Source organism: Leptinotarsa decemlineata, unplaced genomic scaffold, assembly GCF_025532065.1.
Source record: "Leptinotarsa decemlineata unplaced genomic scaffold, Ldec_3_MD MMD2_P_RNA_scaffold_9, whole genome shotgun sequence".
NCBI classification, from domain to species: Eukaryota; Metazoa; Arthropoda; class Insecta; order Coleoptera; family Chrysomelidae; genus Leptinotarsa; species Leptinotarsa decemlineata.
The window spans coordinates 18,312,363-18,331,633 of record NW_027412536.1 but is presented as its reverse complement, the minus strand read 5'-3'; the positions used below and the strand labels follow the sequence as shown (position 1 = coordinate 18,331,633).

Genomic DNA, 19,271 nt, shown 5'->3' with positions numbered 1-19,271 from the left:
AATGAACAAAATTACTTCAGAAATCAATTTAGATTTTGTTGCCTAGAAAACTAAACCGTAAAAAATTCTAACAAACATCTGTTAAAATAAAGTTATTATTTAAATTAAGAACACTAAATCAAATCGAAACATATGCCTAAACCATGTAAATACCAATAGAAATACAAAATAAAAAGTCACATTTCGGTGTGCCTTCCACCACGTTCAAAACAATCAATTGTCCTTTTTTTTAAAACATATTTAACTGCATTCTTTATACTACGGGGTTTCGTGCTTACAACACATTCTCGAATAACTGCCTCTAAATGGTTTATATCTAGAAAAGGTCTTTGCTTATACACCTTTTGTTTTAAGTAACGCCACAAGAAGAAATATAGTGGGGTTATATCAGGAGATCTAGGCGCCCAAAAGTGTTCCATATTGCGACTGATTACTTTTCCCCTAAATATTTCCAAAAAACGCTCTTTAACCACCCTTGTAGTATGAATACGTGCACCATCACACTGATACCACACAACATTTCTTACTTGAAGGGGCATATTATCCAAAACTTCAGATAGTTCGGTATTCACAAAGTATAGGTAGTCCGCAGAATTTAAATTATGTCTAAAAAAGTATGGTCCTATAATTTGATCGTTTAATATGCCACACCACACATTCGTTTTAAACGAATATTGATCTCGACATTCGATTACGAAATGTGGGTTTTTTTTTGCCCGCCACCTGCAGTTTTGCGAGCTCACAACGCCATTTGAAGAGAAGGTCGCTTCAACTGTCCATAAAATTTGGTAAGGAAAATGATAATTTTCTTCTTTTTCCCCTTGAAACCAAAATGAAAAATGCAAGCGCATATCGAAGTCCCTTTCTTTTAATGTATTGATAAATTTCGGTTTATAAGGCGTAAATTTATTTTTGTGCAAAATACGTCGTACACTCTCTCGGTTAACATCTGTTCTATCTGCAATATCTTGAATACTTGTTTTTTATGTTCTACGACATCCAAACATATTTCAAATTCCACTTTTTCAGTATATCTAGAAGGCTGATGTGCTTTTCTAAAATTACTCTCAACCGAGTCAGTAGATTTAAACTTAGCTATTATCCTACTAACTGTTGACTGATGAATATTTCTTGCAGGATGTCTGGTATTGAAAATATCAGTTACTTGTAGGTGACCGGTATTCTCGCCGCATATTAAAACGATTTCAATTTTCTCTTGAAGATTCAGCATTTTTAACAACACACTAGACAACGAATAAACTATTTTAAATATAAAACTGATAAACAATATTTTGAGTTATTCAACAAATGTCATATGACAATAAAATATTTTGCTTATTCAGTTCAGTTCAATTGTTTCCACAGTACCCTTAGTTTAATTTCGTTGTAATTTTTCGTAATTATAGTCTATTTCAAAAGAATGTAGAGTAATAAAATCTCATTAAGTATTCAAAAGCGCTACAGGGTGATCCGTCAATAAATTCTGTCACTTCCCTAGTCCGCATTGCAAAATTATGTCGTTTCATAAAGAGCAGGTAGGTATCACCCTGTTTTAAGGGATTTGTCCATTGTTATCGACGGATAAATACTGAGCCAGAGGCGCGCTAGTGGGATAATTGCCAAAAGAATATGCATTCATAAAAATTATATTAAAGGAAATAAAAATTTAATACAGCAGAACAGTGTTATTAAAAAAATATAAAATGTAACAATAAAATATATACGAACCGAAATCGGGAAATACTCACAAACACACACGAACGAACTTTACGTATTGAAACACTTGTGGGGACTTTAAATCAATTTATTCACAAAAACGACAAGAACTTTACTGGATACGTTATTACAATTTGACACTTGAACAATACTAAAACTGTGAACTTCCCTTAACGTTTAACAACACTCTATTTATACCCTAATTGAATGTTCTAGAGATTACTAGGTACAATTTTCGAGAACCTTCCGAGAAAATAATTATTCAGACTACCCTTAATTCTAAACCCTAACCTAAGCAAAAGTGTCACTGTCACTGATACACTGGTCTCTGTCCAGATTGCTTATCCCGCTACAGTATATTTACAATTCAATTAAATTATTCTACATCAGTATAGTCTTCATCCGAAGAACTGTCATCATCCCCTGGTGTTATAATTATAGGGTCAACCACCTGATCGACCAAGTTGTCCAGTTCCCACATTTTATCTTCCTCTTTTAAAACATGCTGGATTGCTTTTTGCCAGTTTTCTGATGTGATTTCCATAATGGCTTGATCAAACAATACCTTGACATCTTTCATTTTAAATGTGGTATTGTGCCTTGCAACATATCCTTTAACTTGTGCCCATATAAGTTCTATAGGATTTAATTCGCAATGATATGGCGGTAGGCGCAGCACAGTTACTTTATACTTTTGTGCTACATCTTCTACGGCATATTTCATGAAGCGAGATTCATGTTGTTTTACTATGGCTAGTAGTTCCTTCTTTACTGAATTCGTCTCAAACTGAATACCTTTATTTGACAGCCAGTTAATAATTTCTTGCTTTCTCCAAGCTGAAGTTGGTACCTTCTCTAAGCGCCTTGAATGGTAGCTTGCATTATCCATAACCACGACCGAATCAGCTGAAAGAAATTTTAACATTTCCCCGAAGTAGTCTTCGAAGACATCCGAATTCATGTCCTCATGATAATCTCCCGTCCGGCACGACTCAAAGCTTAACAAACCTTCTTTTAAAAATCCGTCTTCGCTTCCAATGTGAGCAATTATAAGCCTCTTCCCTTTTCCCGAAGGCACTTTAATACCCGTCGAAAGGCCTTCTATGAAAGCTTGGCGAGAACTTGTTATATTTTTATCTTGCCACATTTTTTTGACTATATAACCTTCGTTTATCCACGTCTCATCAAGATAAAAAATTTTCTTTTGCTCTCTGCGGTACTGCTTTATAGTTGTCAAATATTTTCGTCTCCAGCAAACAATTTCATCACTTTCCAGTAATGGTGCCTTTCGATTGTGCTTTTCCCAGGCAAAATTCATACTTTTTAAAGTTTTCCATAAAAGTTTTCTGGATATCAAAGGAATATCGTTATCTTGGCTTATCTCGATAAATATTTTTTCAAGAGTGGGTATTTCCTTTTTAAAATAAAACGAATGAACTTTTCTTCGAATGTCACATTTGGTGTCTTCATCTAAGATTTTTATTGGTCTTCCTGATTTTCTCTTGCATGGACTTACCTGGCCTGATATCTTTCTTTCTCGCAATAATTTAAAAATCGTGGACTGTCCAATTCCAGTCATTCGGGCACATCGCTCAACACTTTCTTGCACAGACAAACTAGGGTGATCGTGTTTTATGCAATCATATACATTTAAAATTATAACTTTTTCGCAAACAGATAGCGGAGAATTTTTTACACTTCTTTTCTTTGGAGTAAATGTCCCCATTTTATAACTTTTTCACTATTTCTATATCACAATATCACTGTACGTTTAATTGGTGTAGTAACAATTACTATTATAACTCGAATGTTTAAGACACCATTACAATATATTTAAACCCTTTTTCTTAATTACCTGGGTTTAATAGGTATTGCATGATTGGTGGGCAGGGTCAAAAAGGGATTATTATAATGACATGGCACCTCGGAACTAAGTGTTAACCCTTTTTTGAGAAATCATGCTCAAGTATATGAACCCAAATTGCATATTAAATAAGTTTACAAGAACCACTAAAATTAATCTTAATCTTTTTTTAAGAAATTTTACTTACCTAAATACATGTAGGTACTTAGTTTTAGACCAAATTACTTCCCAAAAATGGCCTTTTATTATTATCTATGTCTGTAATTTTTTATTTACTTTAATTATTAAGTTTAATAATCCTAAGATTTGCCTACGCCCATGGACGACAACGAAATTCAGGCAAATTTTATGACACTTCATGATTTATTACTCTACACTCTTTTGAAATAGACTATAGTAAATCCAAGTTTAACTGTTTGAAAAGTGCAGTAAAGAATAAATTATTGACTTTTCATTGATATTGTTTTTTAATTATGTATCAAGCTATTTCGCAAAAAGTAGAAATAAAGTGAAATATTTATCTGTTTTTAAAAACTGTATCAACTTTGCATAATTTTTGGCATAATTTTTTCTGGTGTTTTAAATTTTTGCGAAATAAGTTGTATTTAGAATTGCAATTGGTAATAAAAAAGCGTTGGAAAGATAAGTTAGGCATAAATCACTAACTTTGTTGAGGTTTGGCTAAATTTGAGAAATCGGCAAATGTCAAATTTTCGAAAAACTGTAAAAAAACTAAATTTGTACTAGAGAGCTGAAAATTGGTATATGGGTAAAAAATGAAAGAACAATCATCTTTTCTCTTTACCGATTTTCGAAATTTCGAGTTTTAACTGCTTTTCTGAACATTTTTTGGAAAAAATATCAAATTGGACAGGGAAGAAAAATCACTTGATCGGTCATATGCATGTCATTTGACATCATTTTTAAAGCACAACCTAATGGAGATATCAAAAGTTGCTTGAAGAGATGAACAAAAATAAATCCCATTTGATATGGACTTTATGTGTGACACTGTATAATAAAAAAAGTAAAACCGTGCCGGATTTACTACAAGATAGAATGAAATCGTGAAACGGTCTTTCTGTGCTTCGCTTTCTTAGTGAGAACGTCTAGTGATGACAAAATAATTATAAAATTTTGATAGTCATCCATATAACTGGATTCCAACTAAAAAGGTAATTATGGGTTGTAAATTGAATGGGGATGTGAATAATATCATGAAGTTGTGAATTGAAGCTAACCGTAGAATCAATAAAAAATTTTTTTTACAATACTTTTTTTATTCTAGTTCTGCCAAGTGAAAGGGAAACAGAAACATAAAAAACCGAAGCAGAATCGTAAATAATTAAAACTGAAACTGAAACAAAAAAGTAAAATTAAAAGTGAAACTGATACATAAAAAACTGAACCTAACATTCAGGCAAAAGTGAGGCGTAATAAATTACAAAAACTATTGGGACTACGAGACCACAAGTGGTTGAGATAGAAGCACCACTATATGAGAGTTGGGAGAGTGTCTGGAGATCTACCGGTGACTGCCGGAATCTTGGATCACCTGGATCAGAGAAGTCGGAGTGGGACATTACCAGTCATCGGTTTTGAGTTACATTGATGGTTTCAAAGAATAGGATTTCCATGTGATATTGTAAAGTTTAATGCATTAAACCTTTGGTAAATTCTGATCAAGGTTATCATTGAATAAAAAACTCATTTTTAACCACCGACAACCTGGTTCATTTATAAAATAGTCAATCCCATTTTTTTTATTCATTAAATTTTTACACCGTTTTTTTTCTTGTTTTATTGGTAGTATGGAAGTGTTTCATATCCCTGTGTAGCAACGTTAATCTACAGTGACGAGTGTTGAAAGGGGTTCCCTATTTCTAGAAAATTCTGTAGATGACGTCCGATTAAGGACTTGGTTTTGGTAACCCTTTTCAGCACCCAGTATTGAGCTTCTATAAGGAATATAAGAAACGAACAACGCTCTTGCCTCCGTATCACCTGCTAGTCGTGGCATTTGTATCGTTATATTGCTCTGAGTTCAGAAAAGAGTAAGGTAACGTTACAATATTAGCGTACAGCCGAAGTTACTGAACGTAGAATCTTGAAATATGCAGGTAGGTCCTTTGTATAGCGTAAATGAGCATCAAGAAAGGGAATCAGGAATTTCCACCCCCAAGGGGGAAAATAAGAGTTCAAAAATTGTATTGAATTTCATAAGTTTTGAAGTTGGAAATCTGAAGTTTTGAGTTAATGAAAAAATATTGTAACTATTTGTTTAAAATGGCCTGTCACGAAACTTAATTTTTACTTCAAAAATACAGTACTTAAATAAAAAAATATGCCAACTGTAGTAAGTGATATTGTCATATCTGTCATATTTGTCATATCTGCAATAGTTAAAAAGTTATTATGATTATAAAAGCGGAGGAGCGGATGAAAAAGACAAGTATCAAGGTATCACAATATTAGAATTTTTATAAAAAATTGAAAAAATTAAAAAAAAAAACACAGCTACTTTTATTACAGAATGAAGTATTAAAAAAAAGACGTATTTGTTAATAACAATTTTTGTTTAAATAAACAATTAAAAAAAGAGTAAAAAAAAATTTCAAAACTTTGAAGAACAATATAATTTATGATTAAAAAAAAAGGTTCGTTAATTTTAATATTTTGTCACAAAAAACCATTGTTAATTAACAAACGCATTTTTTTCTAAAAATCATGATTTTTTTTCAATGAACATAATGTAAACAAAAAATTTTCGATTGCTTATAAACAATGTATTCGTTTATAATAAATGTATTAACAATAGCAGCAAACAATTAAAAAAATATATTAAGTAGTTTTCAACCATGAGACATTGAAACAATAAGAATTATAAATAGAATAAAAAAAAAGTAGAAAATACATTTTTTTATTCAAGTAACTGTAATCTATTTTTTAGCTTATTAGGAATAACTTCTGCATAGGAAAAAAATGCCAGAGTTTTAGTTCAATAACTGTAGGGGTTTTTATATTAAATTTCAATTCAAAAAAAGTTATAAATTAACAAATGCGTAATTAATGTTAAAATTGAGACAACAATTTTTTGACTGCGGATTATTGTTTATTGATATATCCCAACATTACATTTTTTCATTCCTTAATATTCGTGTTTAATATGTTTAAATATTTTTTTGTTTTTATGTCAGAGTGACGGAATGCGCGCGGAAGCCAGACTACCCGTTTTTGGCTCTATTTTCAGGGCTCTGAAAAAAATATAAATAATTGAGATACAATTTCAGCAGTCGTGACTTTTTTTACGCAAATTTATTGATCTTTTCAGATTTTTTCAAATTCCCAAAATTTTGAAAATTTTTCGAGATATGCAAAAAAAACTAAAGCCCAATTTTTTCCACTAAATTGTTTAGAACTTTTGTAATTTTTTCAGCGCCTTTTCGTACCTTTCCTTAAACTTTCCAGGTAAAAATACGAATCAAACGACACCTTGCTTGTAATTTTTGGACCAGTCTGTAAAATTTAACAAAAATAAGCAAAAAAAGTACATGTGAATCAGACTAATTATCTTCATGTCACTCCAACGGTATATGCAGCGCACGCCAAGATAGCTAGCTCTCTGTGAGCAAGAATTTTTCCGACTTAATTGATACTTATCGTTATATATGACCAAAATTACACATCCAAAATTACCATCCAGCAACTACAGGAATGTACCCCTGGTAGTAGGAGAATGGATACTCAAGATGCTCTCTAGTAGAGCAATAAGTATTAATGTAGTAGACATCACAGTGAAAGGACTGGTCATGAGGGGATGTCCACAGGAAGGGGTTTCATCACCCCTTCTCTGGAACATAGTTCTGGATACCCTAATTAATCACCTTAACAAAAATGGATTCTACACAATTGCATACGCAGATGACATAGTTATCTTGTAGACCGGCAAATTTGTAAACACACTGTGCGATAGAGCGCAGGATGGGCTCAAATTAATAGCAACATGGTGTAAGGAACACTCACTGTCGATCAATCCCAAGAAGACTGAGATGGTCCCTTTCACCAGGAAAAGAAGTTTAACGGGCTTAAAACCTCCCGAAATCTTCAAAAGCAAACTAAACTTCTCTGAAGAGGTAAAATACCTTGGTACTATTCTCGACAGGAAGCTAACATGGAACTCTCATCTACAGAGTAGAGCATACGTGGCTTATGAGCAATGTCGGAAGACAGTGAGACGCGCATGGGGTCTTTCACCCCTGTGTGGTCACCTGGATCTACACTGCAATAATAAGACCTATGTTAACGTATGGAGCCGAAAGTTCTACAAGCAACGGCCATCCAGAAATTATATCAAATACAGCGACTGGCTTGTTCAAACATCACAGGAGCCATGAGAACAACACCAACCGCGGCAATGGAATTAATCACGGGTCTGACCCCTCTGGATCTGTACGTTAAGGAGGTTGCGTTAATAGCCATGGTAGGATTGCGCACGACTGGTGTAAACCTCGAAGTAGAAATGGGTCAATTGAGGCTGGACTTATGGCGGGAAGCGCTTACTGCGCAACCTCTGCTGCAGGCAACATGCGATGCAATTAATCCCATAATTGTGTTTAATAAACCCTACAAAATACAAATTAAGCAGAACATAGAGTCAGATGATACAAATGCAATACGGATTTATACAGACGGTTCAAAAACCAAAGAAGGCTCAGGGTGTGGAGTGTATTCCAAATCACTAAGCCTAAGAATTAAGTATGGAATGGGAAGAAATACCAGCGTGATCCAAACATAACTGGCTAGTATCTCAATCGCCACAAAAGAAATAACCAGAAAAGGAATTTCTGGCACGAAGATTTAGCCAAAGCCTCGGTAGATAATAACATTATCCTGAGGTGGGTTGAAGGGCACGACTGGAGTAAAGGTAATCGCATTGCCGATTCTTTAGTCAAGGAAGCGGCTGGGCTAAAAATTTAATGATCCAGTGGCACCTACGGCCTGATGACTTCGACAATTGCGGAACTAGTCAAATGTTACACCCATGCTCAATCCTTAAAGAGATGGGATGGAATCAAAGGGTGTAATCTTGCCAGGATCACCTTGGGCGACCCTGGGAAGCTGGCACCAAAGAAATATTTGGCAATGACCAGGGGAAAAGTCTAATCTAACAGTAGGATTTCTGACTGGCCACTGTCAACTAAGGAAACACCTCCATAATATGGGGCTGGTGAACACACCTCTATGCAGGATGTGTGAACAAGAAGATGAGACTGTCAGGCATATCCTGTGCGAGTGCCCGGAGTTATCGTCAATAAGACAGTGTGTGTTCGGCGAGTCTTGGCCTACTCCTGCCGATATAAAGGAGATGTCTCCCAGTGACCTGTCCATCTTCCTGGAAAGGACAGGATGGACGATGACCTAGGAGGACAACTCCTCAGGAGGATGTACATTGGGTCACATGTGGCCTAAGTGCTGTGGGCTTACACTCACCCTTCCTGGTCTACAGATACAGATTGACCGGTTTTTTTTTGGTGGTTTAAAGTTCGAAAAATTGGTGCCCCACGATTTGAACGATTGACAGGTTTGTTCTTTGCTTTTGCGCAATCAAAACAATCCTTTTTTTGGATCGGATCGTCACGTCTGACGACAACAGGAAACGTTCAGGGCAGTGGTTGGACAACCCAGCGCTAAGCGACCTACAAAACGCACTAAACAGGGATGACCCCAGATTCCGAAAGAGGGACAAACACAGGAGGCCAACGAATCAGAACCAAAAACCACCTCCAAGAGTCGTCGTCAGGTGGCTTCGGTAAGTATAGAAATTTCTCAACCAGACTTTAAATTAATCACATTTTCAGATTCAGATTCACCGGTTAGTTTTTGTGGACCCCATGCAATAATTCAGTTAGGAAAGTCATGATAAAATAATTCAACAGATCAGAAAGTAAAAGCACCTAGAGGCTGACTTCCGACCAAAGAAGGTCAGATGTCAATATTGCTGAAGTGCCCATCAGTAAGTTGAGGACCGCTCCGGAGAAGCGGGGGTGGTTGGACGAGATGGGATGTTCTGCACACATTAACCGTGTGGAGAAAATTTCAACTCTGGGCACTCAACCCGGGAGGGGGCATGGGGGGCACTATAGTTTCTGAGTTGAGAATAACTCGAGCACTTCGACCGTTACCTCATCTCCTTTAATAATGTCTAGTATTAAAAATAATGTAATGTAGTATACGAATCGTCAAACATCAAAACCTACAGACCTCGGCCAAAAAACCTGGAAAATAGTTTTAACACAGATATCTCTGACCGTGACATTTTACATTTTTTGAAAAAAAAATCACCTGACAGTACCAGAAGATACTGGAAAATCTTTTTCTAAATGCAATGCCTAAGATAATTGTGATTTTTGTCTTTGCCAAGGCAACTTACATGAAACATCTCAGTTTTTATCACCGCTTTATTCCAGACTTATTTTCTCTGAAGTAGCACCATTTTAAATGTTTCTCTTTCTTCAACAAAATCTGAATAGAGCTATCGAAATTTACTCAAATCATAAAAATGTTCAGTTGCTTTTGACCCTGTATGAGACAACTTCGTAAAATGTCCACGTAAGTATTTTTAAAACGATTTTTAGTCTGAAAATAATACACATTAATATTAATTAGGTAGTTGGAAAGACAAAAATTTTCCAATAAAACTAGATAAACTTTTTATGAAGTTGAACGAAACTATGTACAGGTACTTGTTTCTCCAAATTATGTTATACTGAACCTTTTGAAAAATGGATCGGTTTTTAATGTAGTTTTTCACACTTGTGACCAAATTTTAGTAGTTCCATTTGAATTTTGTAGAAAAAAACACATTTGCAAACTTTTGAGATGTAACCTCACTTATGAAATTTATAGAAAAAAAATTACAGATTATCATATGACTGTTATTTTTCATCTCCATGAAATAAAATATAATATGTTTTTTCGTTAACCAGCTATCGCGTCCCTACGAACGACAACCCTCAAAAGTCGAAACGTGTGCGAGCTAAGGACTAACGAGGTCTTACCTTTTAACGTATGATTCCTAACACGAGTTGGACGAAGACAAGTGAAAATAGATCGTTTAGCCTGCGGCTTGAACCATGGACAAACTCATCAGCCGTTTCACTGAGTGAACGAAGCACCCACGTCGAACCGCCTGGCTACCGACCGACCCAATAAAGCTGATAATGAAAAAACTTCCATGTATTCAAATCTATTATTCTCAGTTATAAAATATTTTGTAATTTGAAACCATATTTTTATTATTCTTCAACATGTTTAATAAATCATGTTATCAAGAAAGTTTGGCATAAGTTTACAGGTCAGAGTACCTCCAATATATCACTTTCTTTAGCATATGCAATGGGCAAGACATTTACTATCATATATTAAAAAAAAGCAAAAAGAACTTTTCATTTTTTGTCTCATACATGTAAAGCCCTTTCCTCTCCATTATATCTTTCATCATTAGATCCTCATACATCCACTTTAATTTCGATAACCCGGTATACAAAAGAATCGTATTGAGAACTTTTTTGATTTATAAAAATCCTCCAAATTATCTAATTGATCATCTTGCAAATCAATCTGTGAACAAATCAAATTTTGAATCATCATGCAAAACCACGCAATGAAACTAATTGGGAGCCACTGACCATCTCCGAATTTTTTGAAATTAGTTATTTTGCTTTTACCCACGTTTAACAGCCAATACTCATGTCTCATAGATGTCGCTGCTTCCTGGGAAGTACCCAAAATGCCCGTGTTTCGTGCTAGACGGGGATTCACATCAAAACCCAAATTTGTTTAAGTGTTAGTACCTGAACCGTATGGCTATTTTCACTTGTCAAATATTATTCAGATAGAACAAACATTATTGTACCTCAACCAGATCTTATTTTTTTTAAATTAAGTTAAAATTTAGATAAAACTTCCACACTGTCTGACAATACGCGTCGAACTAGCAATAATGAATTTCACTAAAAAATTAAAATATAGGTATGTTAAAAGCACATTCAGTTTCTTGAAACATTATAAAAGATCCGGAATGCCGACAAAATTTGCCGGTTTCACATCGGCTTATTTGCGGAACGAAAACCAAAAACTAAATAAGCCAAAGCCTTTACATGTCAAGTTTGCATCGCTTAAAACTCTCAGAAAGCATTAGAAGGTAAAAATACTTACTTTAAGTTCCAGGAAATAGTTTAATGTCGGAGGCGACAGACACGTAACACCCCTTTGCATACTCATAAAACCACTAACTAGTGTCTAGTGTCCTAGTTAGTGAAGATAAAATGCATGTCATGTTTGCCAAAGCCACCCCACCACAACATAGTTACAACCAGTAGCGTCACTCTTGTCGAAACCTTTGATGTTTGTATTTTTTTTAGGACTACTGCGCATCCAAAATTACCCGCAGCGTTTGACATTTTATACACTACAAACACTACTCAAAATATAAACCGCTCGATAGTAAAACAATTTTCATAGAAAATTAAATAGGTGTTTTGTAGTAATATAGAATATTATGAAACGCTTTGAATTTTTTATTGAAATTGTTCCACGTTTCCATTCGAATTAAATGATTGGAACGAGAAAATAACTTTTTAAAAAGAATTCATTTAACAAACTAGAGACGACTGTCTCTCACGAGAGCTACAAACAGAATGATAATTAATATAATGTTAACTAGATGCTGACTGCATGTCGAGAGAAGGGATTCCTGGAATATCTCTTACTCAACTGAATCTCCGTGTGAATGGCCGTGAATTTTGGATTATTGTATTGAACATTTGTGAGGCTGCTGGGTTTTTAAAATGGAAAGCAAATGTTTGTTTTGGATCGATATATTCTTTAATGAGTTTAACAATATTCTCGCTCAGATTTTTAGAGGGTATGGCAACCAACATAAGACAGCAAATTCTCGAATACCTTTTCTATTCCACATATAAGTTTTTCTATATTACCAATAGCTACAATTATTTGATTTTTATATGTATTGACTGGTCTTTCTGAAATGGGAATTTGAAAGACAGGGTCTTCGAGAGAAGTGTGAACGGTTTGTGAATCCGATGTTTTTTCGATTTCATTTAATTTTGGGGGAACAATTTGATGGGTTCATCTATTTGTGTTTCTCATACTTGTGTTTGCGGTAGTATAGTTGATGAGAAAGGTACACATGGTTTGAGTTGCAGGAGAAGTGCAGGGCGTATATCTCGACATCACCAAGTGAACGACATATTGAAACGAGCTGTGTTGTCAGCGGATGTTCTTGCAATTCTGGAACCCTTAGGTACCAGTCGAGATGATGGCAAACGACCAGATGGCATGTCTCTCATACCATGGAAATACGGTAAACCTGTGGTATGGGACTTTACTTGCGTTGACACGGTCGCGGCTTCCCATCTAGCCGAAAGTTCCAAGTCTGCTGGAGCTGCAGCATTGTCTGGCGAGAAATTGAAAAGGAAAAAATACCAAAATCTTGGAAACAACTATCTGTTTCATCCAGTAGCGGTTGAAACTTTTGGTGTTTATGGCCCGGAGTCTCTGTTATTCGTTCATGAACTCGGAAGGAGAATAGGCCAAGCAACGAAAGATCACCGTTCTACCTCTTTTTTGATAGAAAGAATTAGTATTGCTATTCAACGTGGCAATGCTGCTTCAGTACTTGGAACTATTTCTCCTTCACATAATTTTGATGAGATCATGCATTGCCCTAATTTCAGTACGGAACTGAAACCTCTTCGAAACAAGCCAAAATATGTGGATATTCATCAGTCTCCTATCAAGGTTAATTCACAAGTGATTGATCCACCTTCTTCTTTTTCAGTGCGGTCAGTGGACTCAGGTCATTCTTGGCCCCAAAAAATGAGTTGCATTCCTCGTAAAATTGGTACCATTTCAGTGGAAGCGCTTCTTAAAGCAAGAGCCGAATCGACCCTCTACGAAACCCTTTTTCACTTGGAAGGATCGATCGCAGCTTGAGAAATGGTTCTTATGGAGATTCTGTGAATTCTTCCTTACGAATCAGTAGATAGTTGTCCTGAAAATCTAGAGAAGAAAATTGGATTGGATAATTAAGGAAACACTTGTTACATGAATAGCATTTTACAAGTGTTGTTCATGACGAAGAATTTCAAGAACGAAGTTTTAATGATGAACGAGAACGGGAATGTTTCCTGCTTATTCATCAAACTCAAACAACTGTTCATGCAGCTGCAGTTTCGTAAGAAGGTATCATCTTTCTCTCCAACCGATTTCCTGGAGTCTTTGAAGTCCACTAGATACTCGTTAGGACAACAAGAGGATTGTTCCGAATTCTTGGGGTTCTTGTTGAATACTCTTCGTGAGCAAAACAATAGCAAAATCAATACTCCCAGCCGCTCTGGACTGAATGATTCCGTACAACCCATCTCGTCTTGTGTTTGTAAATCTTTTGCTGGAAAAATCCTCACTTGTTTACTTTGTGGTAAATGTTCAAGAAGTACTGAAAACTTATGTGAATTTCTGGAACTTCATCTAGCTTTTCCTAATACGACTAATTACCAGTCCGTGCAAAGCTTATTGTTAAATCATCTGAAAATGGAATTTTTAACAGGTGATGATCGACTGTATTGTCAAACATGCGCCAAACTAACTGACTGTTATAAGGAAACAAGTATAGCTGAGGCACCAGTCAATCTAATAATAACACTAATGATTTTCAAACAAGACTCAACCTCTAACGGAAGCAAGAAACTCTTTGGAAGGTTCGAAATAGATGAACATTTCAACCTAGCAGACCACTGTTATAATATTCATGCAGTCATTGTTCACTGTGGTTCTGGCGTTGAATGTGGTCATTATTACGCCTTGGTCAAAGAAGAAACGGACTGGTTTAAGTTTGACGATAGTCGTGTCACGAAGTGTTCTGGCGATGCATTGAATTTATTGAAGCCTCTGGAGACACCCTACATTTTGTTTTATGAGAGAGAGGACATTGTTAAATCAAGATCTTCAGATGATGTGGTGCTGCAGGTTTTTCCGGGTTTTCCTGCAGCTGAAAAAGCAAATGCGCCACTGGAATCAATGAAGTCGCCCCGGAGCGCCAATCAATTTTTATTGTTGTATTTATTTTATTTTTATCGTTGTTTTAACACATTGTAATTAGAGAAATAATATACTAAACCAAAAATTTGAATATCAGATAATATGTTAATTTGTTTTTGCGGTTCATGCGCTTCCAGGACTTCTTTGAGAACGTCGTTGTCTAAGACTGGAATATTATCGTTATTCAAATAGATGTCGATAAGTTCGTTCATGTCTCCAGGATTATTTTGAACTGAAAGTGTTTCGATGGCATTGAAGTCATTTGTATGAGGATTTCTGGAAAGAGCATCCGCTGCTTGGTTACACTTTCCTTTCTTATATTTTACTACATAGTCGAACTCCTCTAATTTCAAACGCCATCGCACAAGTCTTGAATTAGGCTCCTTCAGCGAGAAAAGCCACTGAAAGGGTTTGTGGTCTGAATAAATTGTAAACTTTCTGCCGAAAAGGTATGGTCTGAAATATTTGCAACTCCATACAATCGAAAGTTCTTTTTCGATAGTTGAGTAATTAATTTCAGGTGGGTCAAGTGTTCGAGAGGCGTAACAAATTGGGTGTCCATTTTGTGACAAAATGGCGCCAAGGGCCTAATTTGAAGCATCAGTTGTGACTTCGAAGGGTTTTTCAAAACCGGGGTATGCGAGAACCGGTTCTGAAGTCAATACTGATTTACAAGTATTGAAACATTCGATAAATTCTTCAGTGTGTTCAACTTTTGCGTTCTTTTCAAGACAACTTGTGAGAGGTTTTATTAGTTTTGCAAAGTTGTTTATAAATTTTCGATAGTATCCCAATAGTCCTAGGAATGACTTTATTTCCCGTTGTGTTTTAGGGATTGGAAAATTTTGAACAGCTCTGATTTTCTTTGGGTTTGGTTTTATGCCTTCGGGCATAACAACATGACCCAAAAATTCTACCTCTTTTCTGAGAAACTCCGATTTATCCAGTTGGATCTTAAATTGTGCCTCTCGTAATTTAGAGAAGACCAATTTTAAGTTTTGAATATGTTCCTGGAGTCCAGTGCTGAAAATAATTATGTCGTCCATGTAAATCATGCATACCTTATTCTGTAGGTCTTTCAGAACCTCGTCTAATACGCGCTGAAGACTTGATGGACCGTTCTTAAGGCCAAACGGAAGTCTCAAGTACTCGTAGTGTCCGTGCTTTACATTAAAAGCCGTTTTTTGGATTGAATTTTCGGCCATATGCTTGCCAAATCAAGGGTGCTAAAGTACTGAGCTCGTCCCAGTTTATCTAAAATGTCGTTTATGTTTGGGAGTGGGTAACGATCACTAATGGTTTTATCATTAAGTTTTCGATAATCGACTACCACACGCCATTTTGGCTTCCCGGAAGCATCCATTTTTTTGGAACTATCCAGACCGGGGAAGACCAGGGACTACAGCTTAGTCGTATTATATTTTTTCAAGCATGTCTTTTATTTGACGCTGAACTTCGCTCTTATGAACGTATGGATACCTGTATGGTCTGGTATGTATGGGTATTTCGTCTGTGGTCTTGATTTCGTGTTTGACCTTAGAGGTGAATGTTAATTCATCTCCAGGTTTCAAAAATATATATGAAAATTCTTTACAGAGTTTCAGTACAGCATTTGTTTCTTCCTTGTTCATGTGGTCTGTACGTATCAAATCAGCGATATTAATTTCGGTTGCCAATTTAGGTGACTCCGTCCCTGTATTTTCGAAAGTTTCGTAAGGATACATTTCGAAGGTAGAGGATTGAAAGTTCTCTACAGGAAGCGGTTGTATCAATTCCACTGATATTGTTCTATCGGTGGGGTTTTGTACTTCCATAAGGGCGTAACCATTTTTTGAAGTTGTCAATATTTGCGGAATGAAAAGAACATTAAGTGTTCCCTCAAGGGTAAGAATTTCACCTTCAGGAACTGTGACAGGCAGATATTTAAGTACTGTTTCTTCTGGGTTGACAGAGAAAGAAAAACTCGTATCTGTAGACTGTCTGAACTTGAAAAGAATTTCAACATGATTTCCTATCAGTCTCTTATTTACAAGGTCTATATTCAGGTGCATATTTATCAAGTCTGATAATCCTAAAACTCCGTCAAATCGTGGAAATAAAATAAAATAAAAGTAATTTCATAGTTTGTGTTGAAATCTGGAAAAGCAGGTATCGAGGCTTGGTACCTTTTACTTTCTGACTTCCTAAAGCCGTTTTGATAATAGTATTTGAGTGATAAATTTTGTTTGGGAATAATTTTTCAATAATAGATGGTTTAATAATCGATCTTGAACTTCCAATATCGTTTAGTAGTTTAATAATTTCATTTTTGTGACTAACTTCGACATAAGGTAATGCATTGTTACAAAATGCATTGATTTCAGCTAAGTATGATTTTCGAATTGGGTTGTTAAATGAAAATTTCTAGTTTCATCGCAATCTATGTCGCTTAAGTATTCATTCTGAAAATTTGGTTCGTTTTCTAAATAAACAGCATTTTCTGAAGAGTATGCTTCTTCACTGAGGCTCGGATTATCATAAAATTGTTGATCTGTGTCATTATATTGGGGAAATTCATCGTATTCATTAGATATAAAATTTTGTTTTTGAATCGCGGTAAATATTTTTTGAAGGTTTCGGTAATTATTAGGTTTCCTAAAAGTGTTGTTTTGTTGAGAAAAAGGTCTTTGAGACATTTTTGTTGGGTTTCTTGATGTTGTGGACATGGGTTCCGGTTTCGGTAATTGATAAGGTGGAATATTTTTTGGTTTAAAAACATTCTGAGGTCCGAAAACTTCTCGATTTGTAGGGTATCTTTGCGGTGGTATTTGTCTGGGTTGGATATTAATAGGTTGGCTTGGCCAATTAGGTCTAGTTGAGAATTGTGGATTGAAAAAGTGTTGTTCATTTTTTGAAAAATAATTTGGGTTAGAGAAATTTTCGTTTTGAAAATTTTGTCTTTGAGCTTGTATGAATCTAGGGCCATTTTGGTTGACGTTTGGCATGATGGATTGTCTACCGAAAGTATTGAACTGTGGTTTATAATCGTTTAACGAACCATACATTTTTTCAAAATTTTCGAACTCGTTTACGTATGCCATAGCATCTTCCAGAGAGGCCGGCTTTTTGAGATGCATATTATTTCTTAAAATACCAGGACAACCAGCAATGAAAGTACTGAGGGCTACTTTATCGTAGTGAGTTGTTTGGTAAAGTTTTTCTTCTGGAGTTAAGTCTGGGTTGTTACTGACTCTTTGAACTACATTACTTTTGGTTAATTGAATTCTACTACCAAAAGTCATTAGGTCTTCTCCTCTATGGGGTCGACTTCTAGTTAATTCTCGAACTAAACAGTCCAAATCTGTCCCATCTAAAAAACATTGTTTCAGAGCAGATTTTAAGGCGTCCCAAGTATTAAGTTCGGTTCTGTTACCAACCATATACTCGGCTTCACCTGTCAATTTTTCTTGAATACATTCAAGAACGTGTTCATTAAGTGAAGCATCATTAAACACATTGTACGCGTTAACTATAGCATCGCATCTACTGATAAATTTGTTCAATGTATTGCTATCACCATCAAAAGTTTTTAAATTGTTAATTCTAGATTTGAAAAGGTTTCAATTTATTTGAGTTGGTTGGGGCGGAACTGGTGGAACGATTGTAGGTTGAAAAGTATTATCAAAATGTTCAGTATTATTTGCTGAACTTTCTTGAAATGATAAACTATTCAATCGTGATAAAATATCTTCAATTCCACTCATAAATAAATAATTGTTTTTCTCAATAAATAGTTACTTAAAATTACTCGTCTCGAATAGACAACAATTTGTTCGCAATGAACGATACTATATATCTTCGCCGAAGTCCTTATACAGAGGGTTCGTGAAGGCAAGAAGGAAATATTTGGCACCTACTTGTAAGTTCCAGTTCCTTCTCCGTTGATTCCTTGCAGCTTCCCTGGGGCTCTGTCGTCTCCTTGTCCGCTCGTTCTGGATGGTCCTCGAAGGATTCTTGTTGAATTTGTGCTGAAGGGGTTGAAACTCCACGACGCAAAAAGTTCGTTTTCACGCTGCACAAATCCTACCGACTGCGCCAATTGAATGATTGGAACGAGAAAATAACTTTTTAAAAAGAATTTATTTTACAAACTAGAGATGACTGTCTCTTGCGAGAGCTACAAACAGAATGATAATTAATATAATGTTAACTGAATGCTAATTGCATGTCGAGATAAGGGATTCCTGGAATATCTGTTACTCAGCTGAATCTCCGTGTGAATGGCAGAGTCGTGGGAACTATGACTACGTAACTGTCGCTCTTCGTCTATTTGGTTCTAATTTTGCAATCGATTTGAAAATAAGTTATCGAGGAGCTAAATAAAAGACTTGCAAATTCAAACATAGCTCAAAACTAGATAAGATGCAATATTTTTGCATACTTTATGAATAAAATAAAACGTTTTAAATCGTGTCGAAGAGTTTCTAACGAATAAAAATAATTTATTTATTTATTTATTCATTTACAGGCAAGCCCATTCAAAGTATGAATTACAATGTTAGATTATAATTAAAATAAAATCAAATAATGT

At 35.4% G+C, this 19,271-nt stretch overlaps 1 protein-coding gene across 2 annotated transcripts in view; it reads right to left on the bottom strand.

Moving 5' to 3' along the window:
• LOC141480580 (fatty acid-binding protein, muscle-like) overlaps positions 1-18,765 on the bottom strand; it is a 70,614-nt gene extending 51,849 nt beyond the window's left edge. The window contains exon 1 of one of the 2 annotated variants that reach the window (XM_074170763.1): positions 18,598-18,765. The gene's annotated coding sequence lies outside the window, so the exon portion shown is untranslated. Of the gene's footprint in view, positions 1-11,797; positions 11,862-18,597 lie in introns of those variants that run through there. The other variant, XM_074170761.1, reaches the window with a different exon arrangement.
• Between the last annotated feature and the right edge of the window lie 506 nt (positions 18,766-19,271).